Genomic DNA, 24,490 nt, shown 5'->3' on the forward strand with positions numbered 1-24,490 from the left:
TCTTCTTGCTAATAGATTTGATAAGGGCCTGGAATGCCTCCTTACCCCATGGGTAATCAGAATATCTCCCGCTCTCGACCAAGTCAAAAAGTAGTCTTGGGATGGTTGTGCAGTTATTCTCAGTGGATAATATGAATGTATGTATGAAATATAACACAACTATTTTAATGGCATCTCCATCATTGTCAAAACCCCAATTCTTGTCATCAAAGCATTTCAACAAATCTTTCTTCTTGACATTCTTTGCACCGCCAAAGTATATATCCACAATCGTGTTAGGCATCTTTGTATTAAACTCAAAATCCTCAGCGTCACTAATACAATTGAGACCAGTAACTACCGCAAACTCCCTGATTGAAAAGCATAATGTTGTACCATTCATATATATTAAAAATGAATCAACATGACTTTCTTCCAGCTGCAGAACCATGAAGCACCTGAACAATTGATGTTGAACCTCACAATGCTTCATATCTAGGAAACTTCCAAAACAAGTAGTACCAAATAATTTGTCCAAATAATTTGTACTAATCTGGAATAAGCTTTTCTTTGAGGTCGGAGATTATGTCAGTGTTAGTATAGGAACTGATATGTAGTGATAAAATAGGCGGGTGTTTAACAAAGAGTTTTATTTCCTGCATACAAATTTTTTTTTAAAAAAGATAAAATATATGGTTGAAAATATAGATGAATACAGTTATGTTGAATACATAACTCATTCATGAAATACAATATAATGCACTGATAATTACCATAAAAACTGTGAGTTATGACAATGATTGTTGTTTTAAATACAACAGAATACAGTTGGCTTGAGAATACATATGAATACAGTTAGGGTACATACATAACTAAATACAGAACAATTGGTGTATTTAAAATTATTGTTGAATGAACTAAAATACATATAAATACATCTAACTACAACAATCAAAAATAACTATAAAAAGTAAAAATCACTGTAGGCAATGTCGAATACATATAAATACATCTATATACAAGAAGAGATAACCATTGTACAAGCTAATAATCAATGTATGCGGACTCGAATACATATAAATACATATACAATTACCTTGTCGTTCTGTGTTTCCGATCTAGTTCCTTTAGCGACCTCTTGTGCCTTATCCCTGAAGCATCATCCATGAGTTTTCTTCTCTTTTCCACATCAGGAAGTGTTGATTTTTTTTGAAGATTTCTCAACTTGACCTTGTTTCGTAGGGTCATTGTGTATTTTTGTTCTCCTTTCGGCTTCAGTGGTTGCTAATGAACCTGCAAATACAAGTTCCGCTTGAGTGATTTGCAAATCGAAACATGACCCATCGAAATTTAGTGCTTTGGTGGGTATACCTCTGGTAACCCTCATCTGAGTTGTTGAATCAACTATTGAAGAGAAAATTTCAATTTTTCTGGTGAAAACTTAACAATGGTGAATATTTTAAAAAAATATTAAAGAGAAAAAGAAAAAGCTTTAACCGGCCAAAAGTTAAAAACTTTAACACTTACCACAACGTTTTGGAGCAAAAAATATTGAAAATTGAGGAAGACAATGGCGCTGATAAAGGAAAATCATGGTTCAACAATGGGGAGGACAATGGCGATGTGAGAGAGAGATCGTGGAGAGAGAAATAAGATACAGTGTGGTAATTTTGTGAGAGAATAAAGTGAAATAATGTAAGAGAAAAATATTAGACAACGTATTTAATGGCTTAACAATAGGAATGTTGCGCCCCTTCTTCTCTCGCGAAAGCGGGATTCGACGTCGTGATAACTCCTTTTAAAGGGAAGGGTGTTAAAAGAGAGAGTCACCACCTAACGAATTAAGGTGCGTTAGAGTACCTATTTGGCAAATAACTCTGGATTAACCAGTTCGCATCACCAAATATCGGGTAAGGGCTCAAATTACCTTGAGGAGAAGGTGTTAGGCACTCCTCGTGGTCCATAAAGGTGGGTCCCGGCCGAACTCGAATTATATGAATTAGTCTAAGAGAAGGGAAGCAATTTGGACAAATAAAATGATTGACTTTAAACAAAGGGTGGGTGGTGGTGGTGGTGGGGTCCTAAGTTTTTTAGCCTAAAGGATCACCCCGTGCAACATAAATAATACTTCGTAACTCCCTCAAGATGGGGTGTTACTCATATTATTCAGCGGGCACAGACTATCATCTCCTGTTACCCGATTGCTATCTTTAAGTTATTTACCTAAAGAGCACTAGTCAATTCTAAGTCGTACTCTATGCGTGCATTACCCGTCCCACGCCTATGGTCCAAGAGGCATTTGGACCTCTATTTCAGGTGGTTCTAAACTTAACTTAGGTTGCTCAAAAATGATAAAACTAGGCGACATACCAAAAAAAGTAGGACTTCATATGAAGGCAATTAAGGGCTCAAGTTAGCCTCCACATACAAACAAACAAATGCACGCGGGGAGTTTAAGCAATACATAGTTTCAGAATTTGAGCCTTAGAGTCCTATATGCATGGATTCTAGGTGATGCTGAATTCATTATCGTATATGTGGTACTGCTGTCCCAAGTTAATTGATTTGCAGATTATGGGGGGGAGGGGGGTTATAAAACCTATAGAAATGATTTCTAAGCGACTATACAGTTTAGGAGTATTTGGTATTACACGCTGATTATTGAGACTACAAGTTATAAGATATTAAACTTATAGACATGATCTCTAGGTGATTTACTCAGTAGGGATAATAAAACTTATTGGAAATGCTCAATATTACTTATGCTTCCTAATAATCGCGTGGATAACAGCATTCGAAGAGCGAGTAGTGATGTCCTATAGGCATGATTTCTAGAGAAAATAATGACAAAGTGTCGAGAACTCCTGAATAACGAGCAAGATGATAGTTAAACTGATTCAGACCTATATGCATGATTTCTACAATTAACCCGATTTTAAATCCTATACACATGATCTCTACAATTTGTGAATAGGGCAACATGTAAACGCATATTGAATCATACAATTCCCTATAGGCATAGTTTCTAATAAACAGAAATAGAATACCATTGAATCAAGTATTGAAACCATAGGCAGGATTGTTAACATATAATGACTGAACATAATAGGATATCTATAGGCATGATTTCTAACACACGATGACTAAACACACATTATTGAACCTATAGGAATGATTTCTACCCCATTTATTGCAAATATAAGATACAGATCCCTTTCCCAATTTTACTAATACCCCAAATGTTATTACAATAATTATTACAGACCCAGAATGAATAGCATGAATTATAGAGAAGAATAACTATAGGAAGCCTACAGTAGGCCCAAAATACATCTGGACAGGCCTGGCCTTCATTCTCATAGTTGATAACAACCTAAAATTACATCTTCATGGACATAAGGCAGCCAGGAATTGAGTGATTCACCCAGTGGGCACAAAACAGAGTTGAGCATATAGAACCAAGGCCCTAGTGTGTCAGAGTTCCCAAGATGCAGAATGCTAGTATCACAAGATGGAATCATATCAATCAGAACTTAACAGGATTAGGGAAATTACTGGGGAAGTCAAGACATGGTGAAAACAGGATCAAAACAGGCTATATGTCATCACAACAAATTCAGAAACAGACTTGTGCTATATACATATATACTCATACTTAGTCAACTAATGGGAGCATGTTCAAATAGCAAATTTAAACAGTAAAGAGATGGCTATCAGTAACACAAAGGCTAGGCAGACTTTAAAAAAGAAGAAGAAATTAATCAACTTAAAGCAGGTCTAAACATGTCTCAAACTACAAGCGTAATGGCATTTTAGATTAGAAAGGCCTAGAATTGAAGTAAGACAGTTAGAATTGCATACGAGAACATCCCAGAAACATATTGAACAACAATCTTCAGAAGTGAAAACACATGCTAATGATATGTAAGTAGGAATGAAGTGACGAAAGTTCAGCAACTCACCAGTTAAGCGAAAAACAAGAAAGAAAAAAGTCCACAGTAGCAAGAACCCAAAATTTCTGGCATTGGCTTTCAGTCGGCCAGGAACCAGAATATAGAACAAGAGTATTTAGAGAACAAAGAGCGATAACTTCAGTTTTTTGTAGTAAACCTTAATGATTCCCGTCTGTCTTAAAGGGGAATGGGGAGGGATTTATATAGTAGTAGAAATTAACATACAAATAAGGAAATTCATCAATCAAACACGAGAAAGGAAAGAATCATCACATGCAATCAAATCAGTAAGGAAAAGAGAACAAATCTCAAACCCTAATTTTAGGTAAAGTACACAAATCGGCAGAAATCTAAAATAAATAAAAGATAAAAATCACATGCTGCATAGAATAGGATGAACATAGACAGAAATACCTTTTAAAATCAAAGAATCGAACCAGATTTGGTTCAATTTAAAATAATCTGAAAACCTAATTTTAGGGTGAGTAGGAATCACGGAAATACACAGAGATTCATACCATAAAAGAACACGAATAAACATAGACGGAAAAGGTCAAGGAACTGAACCAGATTTGGTTCGAAGTTAATGAGATCCACTTGCCATGTTTAGGCAAGCGGTATAGAGAAAGGGTCCAGTACCAAAGGGGAGTCGAATATGGCAAGAAGTAACCGTATAATCCCATGTCCATTGGGATTAGGAGAGAAATTTGGGGGAGACGGCTAGGGTTTGAGAGATGAGAGATGAGAGATGAGAGATGAGAGGATTCAAGGGGGTGGGCGGTGAGTAATGATTTAGGGTTAGGGGTTTGGGTATAATTAAAAGGGAGGGTGTAATGTGGGCCGTTGATCTCAGAGATCAACGACCACGATTTAAAAGAGGTTCTGGGTTGGGTTGGTTAAATGAGTCACGACCGGGTATGGGGTTGGGTTAATTGGTCTTGGGCCATGGGTAATTGGCCTGGGATCGGGTAGTTTAGGTCCGAAATTAGAAGGAATTTAGGGCTAGATTTTAAATACCCAATTTTAACAAATAATTTTTTTTTAAAAGCATAATAAATAAATAACAAAAATATCATTATGCATGAAAATTATTAAAAACAATTATTTAATATTATAACAATATAAAAGGTCATTTTCTTTATGAATAATGTAATTCTATATGCATATGGACTATTATTGCAAAACGTGCAATTTGGCCCTAAAAATGCAAATGTAATTATGATAAATACACTAAAAATATTTAAAACTCCATATTGGTATAAATGATAAGTTTAGATGATTAAGTCATCATAAAAATAATTTGTAGGGTAATCATTCGATATTTATATAATAAAAATGCATAAATAAATTGATTTTAAAGTCTTTAAAAATTATGAAAAATACTTTTGTATGCTTGTAAATCAAATGATGATGAATATGCGCTATTTTGAAGGTATATATATATATATATATATATATATATATATATATATATATATATATATATATATATATATATATGTGTGTGTGTGTGTGTGTGTGTGTGGGTATCAACAGCTGCCCCTCTTTACCCTGGAAGGATAAAAGAGTTGTCGAGTAAAGAAATGATCATCGATTTTGTCCGAACGGGTGATTTTGAAAAATATAGGCCGAATCCTGATTTCTGAGTTGCCTACATATCCCTGATTTTACAGGAATCATGCCATGTGTAGTTTTGGATCCAACGGCGGAATAAACCGATGGAGTTATTGTAGGAACGGATAAGCTTTTCTGGACAGGATGATATCGGGATTGTAAATGGATGTATCTGGGGGTGGACATATATATTTGAACGGTTATCAGATGGGAATGGGTAACGAATGATGGATGGTTATGTTTGAAATAATTGTAAGATACGAACATTGAACGGAAACCGCAGCGAAGATTGGTCCCGTTAGGAGAACGGTTACTTCCCGGATTACCTGCAAAACTTAAAACACAGTGCATGCAAGTATATATGGATTATTGCGAGAATTTAAACATGATGCAAATTCATTTTGGACCATGAAAGTTGTCTTTGGACGATGGGGGTGGTGTCCTTAGACCATGATGTCCCGGGCCATGAATCGTGAGATAGGGGATTTGCAGGCCATGAAATGATGTTCTCGGGCCATGAGGATGGTGCCTCTGAACTATGTCGCCTTTGAATAATGATGTGCAATATTGAGAGATCCTCAGGCCATAGCATGGCGTCTTCCGGCTATGAGGATGATGCCTTCAGACTATGACGCCTTCGGACAAAATGGCGATATTTCAGCTCATGAGATGCAAAGACATGATGCTTGGTTATGCGAAATGAAACAAGACAGAGCTTAGTCCTGTGTAGGATCGGGGACAGAGCTTAGCCTCGAAGTGGAAGATAATGCAAGGTTTTAAATAGCATAGCATTTGGGGTTACGCAAGGAAAAGCAGAGCTTAGACTTATGCGACTAGAGAGGCAATGCTTAGCCTCATGCGAAATGGGAGACAATGCTTAGTCTCATGCAAGAGGAGGCAGGGCTTAGCCTCATGCTGGTGGGAGACAAAGCTTAGTCTCATGCAGGGGAAGGCAATGCTTAGCCTTATGCAATTAAGGAGGCAAGGCTTAGCCTCATGCAAGCGGGAGATAATGCTTAGTATCATGCAGGGGAAGGCAATGCTTAGTATCATGCAGGGGAAGGCAATGCTTATCCTTATGCAATTTGAGGAGGCAGGTCTTAGCCTCATGCAAGCGGAAGACAATGCTTAGTCTCATACAGAGGAAGACAATGCTTAGCCTTATGAAATTTGAGGAGGCAGGGCTTAGCCTCATGCAAGCGGGAGACAATGCTTAGTCTCATGCAGGGGAAGGCAATGCTTAGCCTTATGCAATTTGAGGAGGCATGGCTGAGCCTCATGCAAGCGGGAGACAATGCTTAGTCTCATGCAGGGGAAGGCAATGCTTAGCCTTATGCAATTTGAGGAGGCAAGGCTTAGCCTCATGCAAGCAGGAGACAATGCTTAGTCTCATACAGGGGAATGCGATGCTTAGCCTTATGCAATTTGAGGAGGCAAGGCTTAGCCTCATGCAAGCGGAAGACAGTGCTTAGTCTCATGAAAGGGAAGGCAGTGCTTAGCCTTATGCAATTGAGGAGTCAAGGCTTAGCCTCATAAAGATGGAGACAACGCTTAGTCTCATGCAAGGGAAGGCAGTGCTTAGCCTTATGCAATTGAGGAGGCAGGGCTTAGCCTTATGCAAAGATAGAGACAACGCTTAGTCTCATGCAAGGGAAGGCAATGCTTAGCCTTATGCAATTGAGGAGGCATGGCTTAGCCTCATGCAAGCGGTAGACAATGCTTAGTCTCATGAAATGAATAGATAATAAGTGATAGCAGAGTATTTCTTAGCTGGAGATATGTTTGCGTTCAGTAGCTTTGTTGTTATGAAGATAGTGATTCCAAGATGTGCCCGAATTTGAGAATATTTCTTATTCCTATATACAAAAGACAATCGTGAGTTTTACGGGGGAAGGTTGGTTCGTGCCTCCGCCTGCTTGTTTTACTTTGCTCTGCATTGAAGTCTTGCTTGAGTTACCACGGGTAGCATCCGGCTGTTTCATAAAAATAAAGGTTTTGAAAATGTGTGTGTATATGATGAATGTAGTTATGCAATATCGGATAAATTAGATGAACCAATGACTGTGACACTTTAGAGACATTGCGATTTTCCTTAGAATTTTGAGGGGACCCCTTAAAATCCTGCCCCAGTTTACTTAGGCGGTTCTCTGATCGTTTTGCATATAATGACGTTGGCTGGACTTGCTCCAGAATTTTGAGGGTCCTCCTCAAAATTCTGCCCCATTTTCTGGTTGTGGGGAAAAAATGAGAATTTTATTGAATTGTGACCGAACCCACAGGGCTGCCTACGTATCCCCTCTTAAACGAGAATCAGGTCGAGCGTAGTTCAATTACATCAAGTGCATAAATGTAAACAACTTTAAACATAGTATCTTTTGACTGCGTCTGAGTTGATAGCCTTTGGCCAAATCACTCCATCCATTTCTGCGAGTATGAGTGCTCCTCCTGTTAGTACTCTGTGAACCATATAGGGTCCTTGCCAGTTGGGTGAGAATTTCCCTTTGGCTTCATCCTGATGCGGAAAGATTCATTTCAGCACCAGCTGCACCGGTGCGAACTGTCTAGGTTTGACCTTTTTGTTGAAAGCTCTGGACATTCTGTTCTGATAAAGTTGACCATGACACACTACATTCATTCTTTTCCTATCAATGATATCTAATTGTTCATAGCGACTTCTTACCCACTCTACATCACTAAGTTCAGCTTCCTATATAATTCTCAGGGAGGGAATTTCTACCTCGGCAGGAATGACGACTTCAGTACCGTAGACCAATAGGTAAGGAGTTGCCCCAGTTGACGTGTGGACTGTGGTCTGGTACCCCAATAAGGCAAATGGTAACCTCTCATGCCATTGCTTGTGGTTGTCTACCATCTTCCTCATTCTTGATATTCTTGTTTGTGGCCTCCACGGCTCCATTCAATTGAGGCCTGTATGCTGTGGAATTCTTGTGCTTGATTTTGAAGGTCTCGAACATAGCTTTCATTAGGTCACTGTTGAGATTGGCGGCGTTGTCGGTGATGATGGACTCTGGAACCCCGAATCGGCAAATAATATGATCTCTGACAAAATCTGCGACGACTTTCTCGGTTACAGCTTTGTACAATGCAACTTCGACCCATTTTGTGAACTAGTCTATGGCCACTAAAATGAACCTGTGCCCGTTTGAAGCGGCGGGCTCAATTGGTCCAATGACGTCCATTCCCCAGCGCCAAAAGGCCAAGGTGCACTCGTTACATTGAGTTCATTTGGCAGCACCAGTATCATATCTGCGTGTATTTGGCACTGATGACATTTCTGGATATACTCGATGCAGTCTGTTTCCATAGTCATCCAAAAATCACATGCCCTCAGTATCTTCTTGGCTAAAACGAAACCATTCATGTGTGGTCCGCAAGTTCTAGAGTGTATCTCTTCGAGCAGTTTGAAAGCTTCCTTGGCGTTAACACACCATAATAATCCTAAGTCTGAAGTCTTTCTGTACACAATTCCTCCACTTTGGAAGAAATGGTCGGACAATCTTCGGAGCGTGTGTTTTTGAGTATGATTTGCATCCTCCGGGTACTCTCCTTTTGCCAAGTACTCCTTGATATCATGGAACCATGGATTCCCATCTGCTTCTTCTTCAACATGAGCGCAGTAAGCTGGCTGATTATGAATCTTTACCGGAATGGGATCGATGAAATTCTTGTCCGGATGCTGTATCATGGAAGACAAAGTGGCCAATGCATCTGCGAACTCATTCTGGATTCTTGGGACATGTCTAAACTCTATCTTCGTGAACCTCATCATCATCTCTTGCACATGATATAGATATGGTAATATATTGGTATTCTTTGTAGCCCACTCTCCCCGCACCTATTGTAACAGAAGATCTGAATCACCAATTACTAGTAATTCCTGGATATTCATGTCAACGGCCAAATTGAGCCCCAATATGCAAGCCTCATATTCTGCCATATTATTAGTGCACGAAAATCTGAGTTTTGCAGATACCGGATAATGTTGACCTATTTTTGACACCAAAATGGCTCCAATACCCACTCCTTTGAAGTTTGCGGCTCCACCGAAAAATATTCTCCACTCGTCGTAGGCTTCGACGATATCTTCTCCTATGAATGATACTTCTTCATTAGGAAAATACGTTTTTAGTGGTTCGTATTCTCCTCCTATAGGATTTTCCGCAAGATAATCCACTAATGTTGTTCCTTAACCATCTTCTGAGTCACATAAACGATGTCGAATTCACTCAACAATATCTGCCATTTTGCCAGCTTCACTCAATAATATCTTCAGATGATCCATCCTTGATATGAGATATGTGGTATAGGCATAGAAGTAGTGCCTCAGTTTTTGGGCTATCCAGGTCAAAGCACAACAGGTGTGTTCCAGCAAAGAATACCGTGCTTCGTAGGGTGTGAACTTCTTACTCAGATAGTATATGGCCTGTTCTTTACTTCCCGTCTCATCGTGTTGTCCCAAGACACTATCGAAAGCCCCATCTAATACACAAAGATAGAGTAGCAGTGGTCTACCAGGTTCTGGCGGGACCAGGACTGGCGGTGTGGACAAATATTCTTTGATTTTGTCAAAAGCTTTCTGGCAGTCTTCAGTCCAACTGGTTGCGGCATCCTTCTTTAACATTTTGAAAATCGGCTCACATATCACGTTTGATTGTGCTATGAAGCGGCTGATGTAATTAAGATGTCCCAAGAAGCTCATCACGTATTTCTTGTTCTTTGGATGTGGCAAATCATGGATAGCCTTGACCTTTGATGGGTCTAGCTCAATTCCTTGGCGGCTGACAATGAATCCTAACAACTTTCCTGCGGGGATCTTGAAGGCACATTTTGCGGGATTCAATTTCAAATTGTACCACCAAAGCCGATCAAAGAATTTCCTCCAATCTGCTATGTGATCTGTACTCTTCTTGGATTTGATGATGACGTCATCCACATATACCTCTATCTCCTTGTGTATCATGTCGTGGAAAATAGTTGTCATGGCCCTCATATAAGTGGCCCCAGCATTCTTCAGACCAAACGACATCATTTTATAGCAGTACACCCCCCATGGTGTGATAAAAGTTGTCTTTTCGGCATCCTCTTCATCCATCCAGATCTGATGATATCCCGCGAAGCAATCCACAAAGGATTGGAGTTCATGCTTGGCACAATTGAATCAGTATGTGTATATTGGGCAATGGGAAATCATCTTTGGGACTTGCTCTATTTAAGTCCCAATAATCGACGCATACTCTGACTTTCCCATCCTTCTTCGGAACTGGCACGATGTTAGCCAACCAAGTTGGATATTCAACCACTCTGAGAACCTTAGCTTTGATCTACTTGGTGACTTCTTCTTTGATTTTCAAACTCATATCTGGCTTGAACTTTCTGAGCTTCTGCTTTACCGGCGGACATATTGGGTTGGTAGGTAGTTTATGAGGCACTATGAACATGCTCAAACCGGTCATGTCATCATAGGACCATGAAAAGATATCCTCATGTTCCTTCAAGAAGCGAGTGTATTCTTCTTTCTCTGATGGTGACAGGTGAATGCTTACACGTGTTTCCTTGACTGTTTTGGAGTCTCCTAGATTAACTGTTTCAGTCTCATCCAAATTGGACTTAGGCTTGTTTTTAAAGTTTTCCATTTCTTTGACAATTTCCTCGGGTATTATATCCTCTTCCAGATCCTCTGAATCATTATCCTTATGTTGCGTTGTCTCATTACATGTCACAGTCGTAAGTTCATCGAGATAAGTAATAATAATGTTGTAGAGAAAAAACGTAAAGAATAATAATAAATACTAAAAACAACAATGCATTTAGATAAATATTGAAAACATCAAACATGTGCGGCTCGATGACCCGAGCAATTATTTCAAAACAAAACATGCTTAAAACAAAATGCTGAAAATGTCTTAAATTCTCAAAAAAATTTCTTTTAAAATAAATGATGCTAATTGCCAGGCTACCCAGGAACTCGATGGGCCCTTGATGGTGCAGCAGTCCAGTTCTTGAGAACAACTCCCTTCTCCACGGCCTGAATAATGAGGCCTTCCTCCTCCTCCTTCTCCTCAACTATCGCACTGCAATCCATGTCTTCATCATCCAGAAATAGATTCCTTATACCGGCTAGAACTTCATCTTCTTCGGACTCCCACATCATGTCAGCTTAGTGAAATGACTGGCTCAAATGTGGTATTGTTTGCTCTAGAGGGTAATAAGGACCACGCTATGGTGGCGACCAATTCTGATACTCGTGCCAGGTGTATTCATACCCAAGCCCAAAAGTTGTGCCGTGATGCTTTAGCTGTATTGGTTTGGTGATCCCCTGGAGATTCTTACCGAGACCTTTACCGGGCTCATACCCTGTCCATGCCAATATGCCTTCTATCTTACTACTCCACCATTTGTCATTTTCAATTGCGTTGACGCGCTTGATGCGATTGTATATTTCTCCACCCAACTTCCTTCTATTTTTGATGACCAGAACAATTTGACTGGTGTAAATGGGATTACTTCCGTCCCCATAGATGATCACTTCTTGATGGTTTCACTCAAACTTCACGACCTGATGTAGAGTAGAAGCTACGGCCCCAGCGGCATGTATCCAAGGTCGTCCCAACAATAGGTTGTAGGTAGCAGATATGTCCAACACTTGAAACTCAGCATCAAACCAGGTTGGGCCCATCTGTAGGCTGAGGTTGGTTTCCCCAATTGTGGCTCTTTGAGACCCATCAAATGCTTTCACATTCATACTTCTTGCTCGTATCTTGTGCATGCCTTTACCCAATCTTTTCAGAGTAGTTAGTGGACATATGTTAAGACTCAAACCCCCATCTATCAGGACTCTGGAAATGAACTTATCCTCAAACTGCACTATGATATGCAGTGCCCTGTTGTGACCTAGTCCTTCTGGTGGTAGCTCGTCTTTATGAAAAGTGATCTTGTGGCTTTCCAACACTTGTCCTATCATATTTGGCCATTTCTCCACTGGTAATGTTGTTGGGTACATAAGCCTTATTCAACACTTTCATCAACGCGTTCCTGTGTGCCTCAAAAATTTGTAGTAGTGATAAAATGGATATCTGAGCAGGGGTTTTGTTCAAATGATCAACCACAGAATACTCCCTTGCTTGCACCTTTCTCCAAAGATCATCCAGGCCGGTTTCAATGATGGGCTGCCTAGAAGCGGCTTCTTTACTTGTTCCCCCCAAATGCTCGGGTGTGTAAACCCTACCAGTTCTGGTCATACCTTGTGCCGCACCAGTTTCTTCCATTTTCCCCTTTCCTTTCCTTCTTGCTTCTGCAACATAATCCCATGGTATAGCATTAGACTTATAAGACGGTGTAGGTGCTACCATCACGGTGAAGGGTGTTGTTACTTCAACCTCAAACGGAGTTGGTGCAGCTACCTCAACTTCAATTGGTGCCTGAGTTTGTACCATGATAGGTATGAGAGTGACTGGAGATGTCTCAGGATTATCCCCTTCTCGAATGAGTCCAATTGACCCCTCTAAGTCCCATTCTTCATCGGTCTCTATTATGTTTACCCCTCCGCCCCTGTGATCCGGGAGAGGATTGTTACGGACATTGGGTGCAACCTCCTTTGCCGGTATGACTTTGGTGTCAATTAATGTCTGAATCTTATCCTTCAAAGTACGACACTCATCAATAGTATGACCTTTCATACGTGAGTGATAGGCACATGTCTTATTTGGATTGACCCACTAAGAGAAATTTTTCATGGCGACAGCGGGAATGGGAGTGATTTAACCGACAACCTTTAGTCTCTCGTACAGTTAGTTTATAGGTTCAACAATTGGGGTGTATTATCTGGGTTGTTTGCGGTCGAAATTTGGTCTAGGTTTTTGGTAGGTTTGGCGGGCTGGTGTTGAGTGGTAGTATGCGGGTTGGGTGTTATAGGTATGGTAAGTGGTGGCGGGTTGTTGGTATCTGGGAGGTGAAAGCAGATATGTGGGTGGAGGTGTTTGGTATGTGAGAGGAGACTTCGGACCTTGGGCTACCATAACTGCACCTACTTCTTTCTTCCTGGAGATACCTCCTGAATGCATGGCCTTATTTGTGGCTTGGAGTGCTTCAAAATTTGTCACCATTCCACTTTTGATCCCTTCTTCTATTCTCTCTCCCAGCTTGATGATATCAGAAAATTTATGGTTCTCAATAACCATCAATCTTTCGTAGTATTGCGGATCCTGAGCTCTGACAAAGAACTTATTCATCTGTTCTTCTTCCAGCGCTGGCCTTACTTTTGCAGCTTAAGACCTCCACCGAGTGGCATACTCGCAGAAAGTTTCTGTTGGCTTCTTCTTGAGATTTTGAATGTAGAAAACGTCTGGTGCATTTTCTGTGTTAAACCTGAACCGATCCATGAAATCTGATGCCATGCTTACCTAATTAACCCATTTGTTTGGGTTCTGACTGATGTACCAAGACAGGGCATCTCCAGTGAGGCTTCTCATGAACAACTTCATACGGATTCCTTCATCCCTTCCCACTCCTACAAGCTTGTCACAATATGTTCTCAAGTGCACTTTCGGATCACCTGTTCCGTCGAACATTTAGAACTTGGGAGGTTTATAACCATCTGGCAGTTCTACGTCTGACTGAATACACAAATCTTTATAATTTAAAACCTCAACGCCTTTTCCCCCTTCGACATTTTGAACCCTGCCGGTAAGTTTCTTTAGTTCATCTGCCATATTCTTGATGAACAGGTCCTTCTCGGTGGATTCGGGTATGTATAGGGTCTGTTGTGGGGTGTGTGGTAAGGCTTCCACATATATGGGATTGCTTTGGTGGACTCTGGGAATCTGGGCATAATGGTGGTCATTGGTTGAGTTTTGCGGGTGAGGAGTAGGTTGTGGGTACTGGGTCGGATGATGATGATGATGCTGTGGAGGATTAGGATTTTGGGGAGGCGTGACGTATTGATGAGGTGCAGGAGGATTTTGCGGGTGCTGGTTTTGTGTGTTTTGAGGAGGTGTTTAGTTTTGGGCATTTTGTTAGTTGATGTCGGGAACATTCAGGGTAAGGGAAAGGTTTGCCAAGTTACGGACCTGCTCAAGTTCCCCTTGTAACTCCAGTATCTTTTGCTCTAATCGCAAAACCAAGTCGTTCTATGCCGGAGTACTCCGACCATCCGAAGTCTCAACATTCTCTGCATGTGTAGCGTTGTCTTTCCTGATACTGCTCAGATCATCCATCTTAACCTTTCCTTTGTTCTTAGGATCACTTGGAGGAGGAGGTGGTGGAGGACCTCTAGATCTGGTATGATATACCGATGATGCCAGTATGCACAAACCAACCTTAGGGGATGGGAATAATCAAAAGAAAGAAAAAGCAAAAGGTAACCAAGTTAGTAAGGAATATTAAAAGAGTGTTTGCGATATTAAAACATGTTTCACAAAGTCATGCAATAATTCGTGTCCTAATTTGGGGACCTCATCGTGCCCGAGGTAGGCCTAGCGACATATAACTTTGGAGAAAACTCAATACCGATAACTGCATCATTTCATTAATATGATAAATAGACCAAATATCTACTAAAATGACAATAATTATAAAGAGTCACTAGTGGCATTTTCCTTATTACAATCAAATTCTAAAACGAATCTAGAAAACATCACCCCTAATCTACTTGGTCCTAGAGGGACCTTTCCCAAGCTTGGCATTCTTAGCCACGTCAATCAGATTCCCCAGGTCGCGCATGTCCAATAGCAGATACGCCCTTGCTAGATGTCCTCCTTCATTTTCCTCTGTGTTCTGACAATACGAGACCCTTTTCCTCATCTTTTCCTCAAGTTCCATCAAACCCTGCTCCAAACACTCCAACCTTTCTGTTGATTTAGTAGTGATTCCCCTCCATTCATTGATTGCTTCCATGTCCATTTTATGCTGTTCCAAATGCCTAGACTCAGATTCAAAGACCCTTTTGCGCAACCTCCTGTATTTGACTTATGCTTCAGCAGCGTCGTCTATGACCCTATTCCTCAAATCAACCCCTGCCTTGACCTCTCCTTCTATGTCATCGACCAACCATGATGGGTAGAAGTACACATGGCCGACATGATACCTGTCTGTCTCGATGGTATCTTTCTCCACAATAATTTTTGATGCCACATGTGTTGTGCCTTGAACTTGAATGGAATGACATTCCCTTGGAAATCTGCTTTGTAATGAACCATCTTGGAGACTCGTGGTATGACCTATTTTCTCCCAGCTTGCCTCATGACTCTAATAGGAGCATAAGGATAGATACCCCTTAATCCGATTAGCACTAGATGAGGAACATCTCTTGACCTGATGATGAATTCGCTAGTAGGGAACCATTCGAACATCCAATGGACCTTGTCGTCAGTCAAATTTCTAAAGAAGTGTACCCAGCCCACAACGTTTCCTGGTTGTGCAAACCTATCCGAGATAAAAGTCATTCTTTTCGGATGGTGAAAAGTTATGTGGTTATTCCATGGTTGCCGCGGAAATTCTTGATGGTATTGTCCCCTTTGAAGATATTCCAACAGCCATATTTGTAGTAACAGATTGCAACCCTCAAAATGCCTATATCCTTTCTTGCAATGGTCCAAGGCTCGGTATATCTCCGCTACGATCATTGGGACAATGGTGTAAGTTTGTCCCTCAATTCCTTTCATTAGGGTCTTAGTAACCATATCTAAGCGAGTGTGAATCCTTTCTCCTTGTATTGGGAATACCAGCATCCCCAGAAAATAGAAAATGAACACAAAAACTCGGCGATGAGTCTAACCCAAAAAGGTGATAGCAAATTCATCATGATAAAGATGGTAGGACTTGCTGTGTCCATAACGCTCGTAAAGGAAGTCGAATGGTATGTAAGATTTCTTCAGACAGACTAACTCATCATTTTTCCTGAAGCCCATCATTTTCAGAAAACCTCGAGAAGTGCAATTTTCCGGTACCAACAGACCAGGGCTGTCCCAGGGAAGCCCAGCAAAGCCTCCTATTTCCTCTAGAAGGGGAGTCATTTCTATATCACCAAAACGGAAGACGACCCTCTTCTCATCCCAGAACATAGTAGCAGTCTCGATCAGTACATTGTTTGATTGAATGTCCAACAAAGAAGGTAAATTTCCAAGAACTCTTTTCACATGGTTTTTGTCGCTTGGCGAGAGATTTTCCCACCAATCTAGCAATAAAGGTGGGATACTTCAAACCATGCCGAACCTGGGGACTTCGTGCCTCATTTCTGCAAAACAAATAAAGTTAGCCCTTTTCCCCTCCGGATTTGACTATTTACACATTAATGATTAGCATATCGGCACGTTTTCTCCAAATAATCCACATATCATGATTGTATCCATTGGAATTTAAGGAAATCCGGTGGGCTTTGGACAAGGCTTGCCTTAGAGAGTTATTACACAGACAACGTTCTAACCCATACTAGGTTTAGACATGATGCATGGACAATTAATATTAGAGTGGGGGTTTCTACGAGAGTCTAGACCGGTACCCTCAAGTGGACAACTTGAGAGGGAAATACACGGAACCGTCGATTACATCGATGATCGACAAGTTTTACCGCACATAAGCCTTTCCAATTTTAAAAAGGGTAATATAGAAAGAGCATATTGGAAGAGCGCGGACACTCATCAAGTGCCGCTATGGTATAATTGCGCACGAGTGGAATATGATATAGAGCATGCTTTATGCAAAGATAAAATAACACGTTGTCAAGTATTTTGCGTGATAAAACCGATAAATGCAGTATTTAATAAATGTAAAGACAGAAAAGAAAGAAAAATAGGGAAGAAGTTAGTTCGTATATAAAAAATTGTAATAAAGCAATAAATGGGTAAGGATTGGGAAAGTCATGATATAACAAAATTTAAAAAGTTGAAGCCAGTGGAATGCATATTGTAACTAGATTAACCGAAGAGTTGCATGTAAATTCATATAAAAGGGGAAATAGGGAAGGGGGTGTGCATGTAGCAATAAAAGGGAGAATGTGAGTGGGATGTTCAAGTAGCAGAAAAATAATAAAGACACGCTTATCGAGAGAGACTAATTCATATAGACCAAGTTTGCAATGGTAAGAGCCTAAATATATCCCTAGCAGAGTCGCCATGCTGTCGCGCCCCTTCTTTTCTTGCGAAAGTGGGCTTCGACGTCGTGACAACTCCTTTTAAAAGGAAGGGTGTTAAAAGAGAGAGTCTCCACCTAACAGATTAAGGTGCGTTAGGGCACCTATTTTGCAAATAACTCCGAATTAGCCAGTTCGCGTCACTAAAGATCGGGTAAGGGCTCAAATTACCTTGAGGAGAAGGTGTTAGGCACTCCTCGAGGTCCACAACGGTGGGTCCTGGCCGAACTCGAATTATATGAATTAGTCTAAGAGAAGGGAAGCAATTTGGACAAATAAAATGATTGACTTTAAACAAAGGGTGGGTGGTGGTGGTGGTGGGGTCCTAAGTTTTTTAGCCTAAAGGATCACCCCGTGCAACTACTTCGTAACTCCCTCAAGATGGGGTGTTACTCATATTATTCAGGCGGGCACAAACTATCATCTCCTGCTACCCGATTACTATCTTTAAGTTGTTTACCTAAAGCGCACTAGTCAATTCTAAGTCGTACTCTATGCATGCACTACCCGTCCCACGCCTATGGTCCAGGAGGCATTTGGACCTTTATTTCAGGTGGTTCTAAACTTAACTTAGGTTGCTCAAAAATGATAAAACTAGGCGACATATCAAAACAAGTTGGACTTCATGTGAAGGCAATTAAGGGCTCAAGTTAGCTTCCACACACAAACAAATAAATGCACGCGGGCAGTTTAAGCAATACATAGTTTCAGAATTTAAGGCTTAGAGTCCTATATGCATGGATTCTAGGTGATGCTGAATTCAATATCGTATATGTGGTGCTGCTGTCCCAAGTTAACTGATTTGCAGATTATGAAGGGGGTTATGAAACCTATAGACATGATTTCTAAGTGACTATACAGTTTAGGAGTATTTGGTATTACACGCTGATTATTGAGACTACAGGTTATAAGTTATTAAACCTATAGACATGATCTCTAGGTGATTTACTCAGTAGGGACAATAAAACTTATTGGAAATGCTCAAGATTACTTATGCTTCCTAATAATTGCGTGGATAACAACGTTTGAAGAGCGAGTAGTGATGTCCTATAGGCATGATTTCTAGAGATAATAATGACAAGGTGTCGAGAACTCCTGAATAACAAGCAAGATGATAATTAAACTGATTCAGACCTATAAGCATGCTTTCTACAATTAACCCGATTTTAAAGCATATTGAATCATACAATTCCATATAGGCATGGTTTCTAATAAACAGAAATAGAACACCATTGAATCAAGTATTGAAACCATAGACAGGATTGTTAACATATAATGACTGAACATAATAGGATATCTATAGGCATGATTTCTAACACACGATGACTAAACACACATTATTGAACCTATAAGCATGATTTCTACCCCATTTATTGCAAATATAAGATAAAAATCCCTTTCCCAATTTCACTAATACCAACAATGTTATTACAATAATTATTACAGACCCAAAATGAATAACATGAATTACAGAGAAGAATAACTATAGGGAGCCTACAACAGGCCCAAAATACACCTGGACAGGCCTGGCCTTCATTCTCATAATTCATAACAGCCCAAAATTACATCTTCATAGACATAAGGCAGCCAGGAATTGAGTGATTCACCCGGTGGGCACAAAACATAGTTGAGCATATAGAACCAAGGCCCTAGTGTGTCAGAGTTCCCAAGGGCTTCAAGATCCCAGGGCAGTGCTCACACTAGGGTGGTTAACAAGAATAGTTCAGAGGAGGGATTAGGGACCAAATCCTAGTGTGTCAGAGTTCACAAGGGTCTCAATTGGACCCTGAGCAGTGCTCACACTAGGGTGGGTCAAAGGACAGAACCTAAGTAGCCTTGGCTTTCAACCGGCTAAGAATAAGAACTCAAAAAGACCAAGTAGTAAAGGAATAGACTAAGGTTAGGAGACAACACTAAGAGATACAAACAGATTCAAGTTGAGCACATAAAAACAGGTAATAGAACATGCTTGGGTTTTAAGAACAGACTTTAGCAAAGTTTCAAAAGAACAAATTCAACACATAATACATATGTTACCAAGACAGGTTTGCAGGATTGATGTGCACAGACTTATGGTGAAAAGTTCAGATTATGCTAAATGCAGAATGCTAGTATCACAAGGAGGAATCATATCAATCAGAACTTAACAGGAATATGGAAATTACTGGGGAAGTCAAGACATGGTGAAAACAGGATCAAAATAGGCTACATGTCATCACAACAAATTCAGAAACAGACTTGTGCTATATACTTATATACTCATACTTAGTCAACTAATGGGAGCATATTCAAATAGCAAATTTAAACAGTAAAGAGATGGTTATTAGTAACACAAAGGCTAGGCAGACTTTAAAAAAGAAGAAGAAATTAATCAACTTAAAGCAGGTCTAAACATGTCTCAAACTACAAGCGTAATGACATTTTAGATTAGAAAGGCCTAGAATTGAAGTAAGACAGTCAGAATTGCATACGAGAACAACCCAGAAACATATTGAACAACAATCTTCAGAAGTGAAAACACATGCTAATGATAGGTAAGTAGGAATGAAGTGACAAAAGTTCAGCAACTCACCAGTTAAGCGAAAAATAAGAAAGAACAAAGTCCACAGTAGCAAGAACCCAGAATTTCTGACCTTGGCTTTCAGCCGGCCAGGAACCAGAATATAGAACAAGAGTATTTAGAAAACAAAGAGCGATAACTTCAGTTTTTTTTAGTAAACCTTAACGATTCCCGTCTGTCTCAAAGGGGAATGGGGATGGGTTTATATAGTAGTAGAAATTAACATCCAAACAAGAAAAATCATCAATCAAACACGAGAAAGGAAAGAATCATCACATGCAATCAAATCAGTAAGGAAAAGAGAACAAATCTCAAACCCTAATTTTAGGTAAAGTACACAAATCGACAGAAATCTAAAATAAATAAAAGGTAAAAATCACATGCTGCATAGAATAGGATGAACATAGACAGAAATACCTTTTAAAATCAAAGAATCGAACCAGATTTGGTTCGATTTAAAAGAATCTGAAACCCTAATTTTAGGGTGAGTAGGAATCACAGAAATACATAGAGATTCATACCATAAAAGAACAAGAATGAACATAGACAGAAAAGGTCAAGGAACTGAACCAGCTTTGGTTCGAAATTGATGAGATCCGCTTGCCATGTTTAGGCAAGCAGTATAGAGAAAGGGTCCAGTACCAAGGGGGAGTCGAATATGGCAAGAAGTAACCGTATAATCCCATGTCCGGTGGGGATTATGAGAGAAATTTGGGGAAGACTGCTAGGGTTTGAGAGATGAGAGATGAGAGGATTCAAGGGAGGCGGACAGTGAGGAATGATTTAGGGTTAGGGGTTTGGGTATAATTAAAAGGGAGGGTGTAATGTGGGCCGTTGATCTCGGAGATCAACGGCCAAGATTAGTCGGGGTTCTGGGTGGGGTTGGTTAAACGGGTCGCGACCGGGTATGAGGCTGGGTTAATTGGTCTTGGGCCAAGGGTAATTGGGCTGGGATCGGGTAGTTTAGGTCCGAAATTAGAAGGAATTTAGGGCTAAATTTTAAATACCCAATTTTAACAAATAAATAATTTATAAAAACATAATAAATAATAAAAAAAATCATTTATGCATGAAAATGATTAAAAATAATTATTTAATATTATAAAAATATAAAAAGTCATTTTCTTTATGAATAATGTAATTTTATATGCATATGGGATATTATTGCAAAATGTGCAATTTGGCCCTAAAAATACAAATGTAATTATGATAAATGCACTGAAAATATTTAAAACCTCATATTAGTATAAATGATAAGTTTAGATGATTAAATAATCATAAAAATAATTTGTAGGGTAATCATTGGATATTTATATAATAAAAATACAGAAATAAATTGATTTTAAAGTCTTTAAAAATTATGAAAAATTATAAAAAATACTTGTGTATGCTTGTAAATCAAATGATGATACATATGCGCTATTTTGAAGGTATATATAAAGTATATATATATATATATATATATTTGGAAAATATGAGGGAAAAATTGGGTATCAACAAGGAAGTGACCATAAATACATATTTTGCTATAAAAACTAAAAGATAGCTATAGAAAATATTATTTTAAAAGGGTTTTTATTTATAATAAATAGGGTGTAAAGCTTTGCAATAGGAGGTAAAATTTTCTATTTTTTATAGCATTTTTTTGAAATGCTTAAGTAGAGTAATATTTTATTTTATTTGTTTTTGTCTCGTTGAGTATTTATGCAATGATAAGAGTTGACGTCGCGTGAGCTGAAGATCATGGGTCCCGCGCATAAAAATAATTTGTAGCAAAACATTAATATTTGACATAGCATCTTCATTTTTTCTGCGTATTTTCTTTATAGCCGTTGTTGAAACGCTTAAGGAGGGTAGAAATTTATTCAATCATTTTTTTGGTCTCGTTGAGCCTTTTATGCAATGCGGCAAGAGTTGACATCGTATGAATAGAACATCATAGGTTCCGGCCACGAAAACAATTTGTAGCCAAAAAGATGTCTGTGTACAATAAATCTAATATGGTTCGATTTTTCGTCAAATCTCCCACGGAGAAAACAACTAATCAAAAAAATATATATTCAATTAAACAAACGGGGTTGCTATATTACAATGAGAGATTCAACTACAAGAAGCACCAGTAGTCTAGTGGTAGAATAGTATCTTGCCACGGAATAGAGCCGGGTTCGATTCCCGGCCGGTGCATTTGTGGGGTTAGCTGTGATGAATTATTTGCGCTCAAAGCGGTGATTAAGGGTCTCCGCACTCTACTGAATTTGTAGGAAGATGAGTTGCGCATCTGAGCTTAACTCTTTTTCTAATCTTTTTATTATATATAAAGAAATCAGTTTAGTAAGTTCTATTTTAGTTAAAAGCTTGAGGTATTAAGCAATTGTGAAAATGGATAAAACATATATTCTTACGGTTTATAGTTTTTATGCACTATACCGTTAAGATGACCCATAAGAATATTTAATTATCTATATAAATTGTAATTTGGTAACATAGACAATGCGTGAATAGATTGCTATACTATCAATGTGTATAAGTTAAATCCATAAATAAAATATGGACTGTGAAAACCTATGTTTGAAAAAGGTTTTATCTACATCATGCAGGGGCGACTAAAAGATCCAGCCCTCTTTTATTATTTTTTTAATAATCGTGGTGTTCGGGTTATCTTGTGAGCACCTCGATTAATTTCAAGGGGTATCTACCGCAACCCACAAGTACAAGTATTGAGAAATCACCTTGTTTTTACCTCCGATGGATTTTGAACTTGAAATCGCATGATTCTCAACCCACTTTATTGACCACTAGGTCATACCTGTAGGTGTTTTCTCATTTAATATATAATTTATTCTGCAGCCAGAAAGATTCTCTTGAAATCTCGTAGGACAAATCCACTTTGTATTCAAGTTTTATTGTTATACTATACTGCTAATTACTAAGATATATCTCTTGGAAATGACAAAATTTGGACCTTATCATAGCTATATAAACACTTGCATGAATGATAAGATTATTCATCAATATAGACACTTACAATTTTAAACCATGGCAAAGAAGAACACAATGTCCATATTTGCAATTTTCATAGTTTTTTCCTTTCTTTTCATTCTTTGCAATTCTTCTTCTGATGGTAATTATTTAAGTGATGGTCTTGCAACTATAGACAACTATTTTACTCCAGTTTCAAAGGGCTTTTTTACTGAGCTTAAACGTAGAAAAATGGAGATTTGCTCATGTACTCCTTGCTGTTACATATGTCCATGTCCTACTTCTTAAATTGGCTCTCTAATAAAGATAGAGTTAACTTATATACGTCGACAACGTAAATTTTTTTACACTATCACATCACCCTTAGTTACCTGTTGTATGGAGGGTGTTTACTTACAGATATTTTTCAGGTGATCTGATAATGTAAAATTTTCTTTACATTGTTGATGAATAGTGTTAAACTCAAACCATAGTCTACTTTGTATTTGTTTTTTCCTTTATGTATTTCCCTATGTAATGTGAAAAATAGAGCTGATGGTACATAGATGAATAGTCTATAAACTATCAGTTCCAAGTGTTTGAATTGTATAATTAAGAGAATAAAACGTTTAAACCATTTTGTGTAGGAATTTTTGTTCTATAAAAGATGCTTTACTACACTATAAAACTTCAGATCTATCAGTGGGCTTTACTTTGCCCTCTGTATCTATAAAAAAATATGCAAAAAGTGAATTTACAGACTCATTAAGTATCATAGACTCTCAAATTATGTACTTGCCGACATTGCATTCCAAATCAACATAATCGTCATATAATGCTCTTTCTAGGGGTGTCAAAAGAATCCATAATACCGATTGGACCAAACTGATATTTTAGAATTTTAAAAATAGAAACGATATGTTTTGACATAAACTTACAACCGTACCGATATAATAGGTTATATTTTAAATATAAGAAATTTAGAAAATACCGAATCGGAACTATATAATATACAATATGCATAAATATTACTATCGGCTAGAGCCAATCTTCGACTGCATGACTACTAGCTCGTCGGTCTTATCAACACACAAAGATATGACTCCCCAAGAACTTCAATTGCTCTCATATATCTATATGTTACATGGTATTTAATATTATTTTTGTCTTCTGAATTATCAAATTACTTAAATTACTATATAATTCTCTAATTTAACTCACTAAGGAATGCTTTGTCGGCCTTCATTTCTTCTTTGACTAAGAGAGTATGACTTCTTGTTT

General features: G+C 38.8%; 1 pseudogene; it reads left to right on the forward strand.

Annotated features, from left to right (window-relative positions):
* Window positions 1-22,445: 22,445 nt before the first annotated feature.
* Window positions 22,446-22,537, forward strand: LOC142177882 (small nucleolar RNA snoR114; annotated as a pseudogene).
* Window positions 22,538-24,490: the final 1,953 nt, after the last annotated feature.

Source organism: Nicotiana tabacum, chromosome 23, assembly GCF_000715075.1.
Source record: "Nicotiana tabacum cultivar K326 chromosome 23, ASM71507v2, whole genome shotgun sequence".
Lineage (NCBI taxonomy): Eukaryota > Viridiplantae > Streptophyta > Magnoliopsida > Solanales > Solanaceae > Nicotiana > Nicotiana tabacum.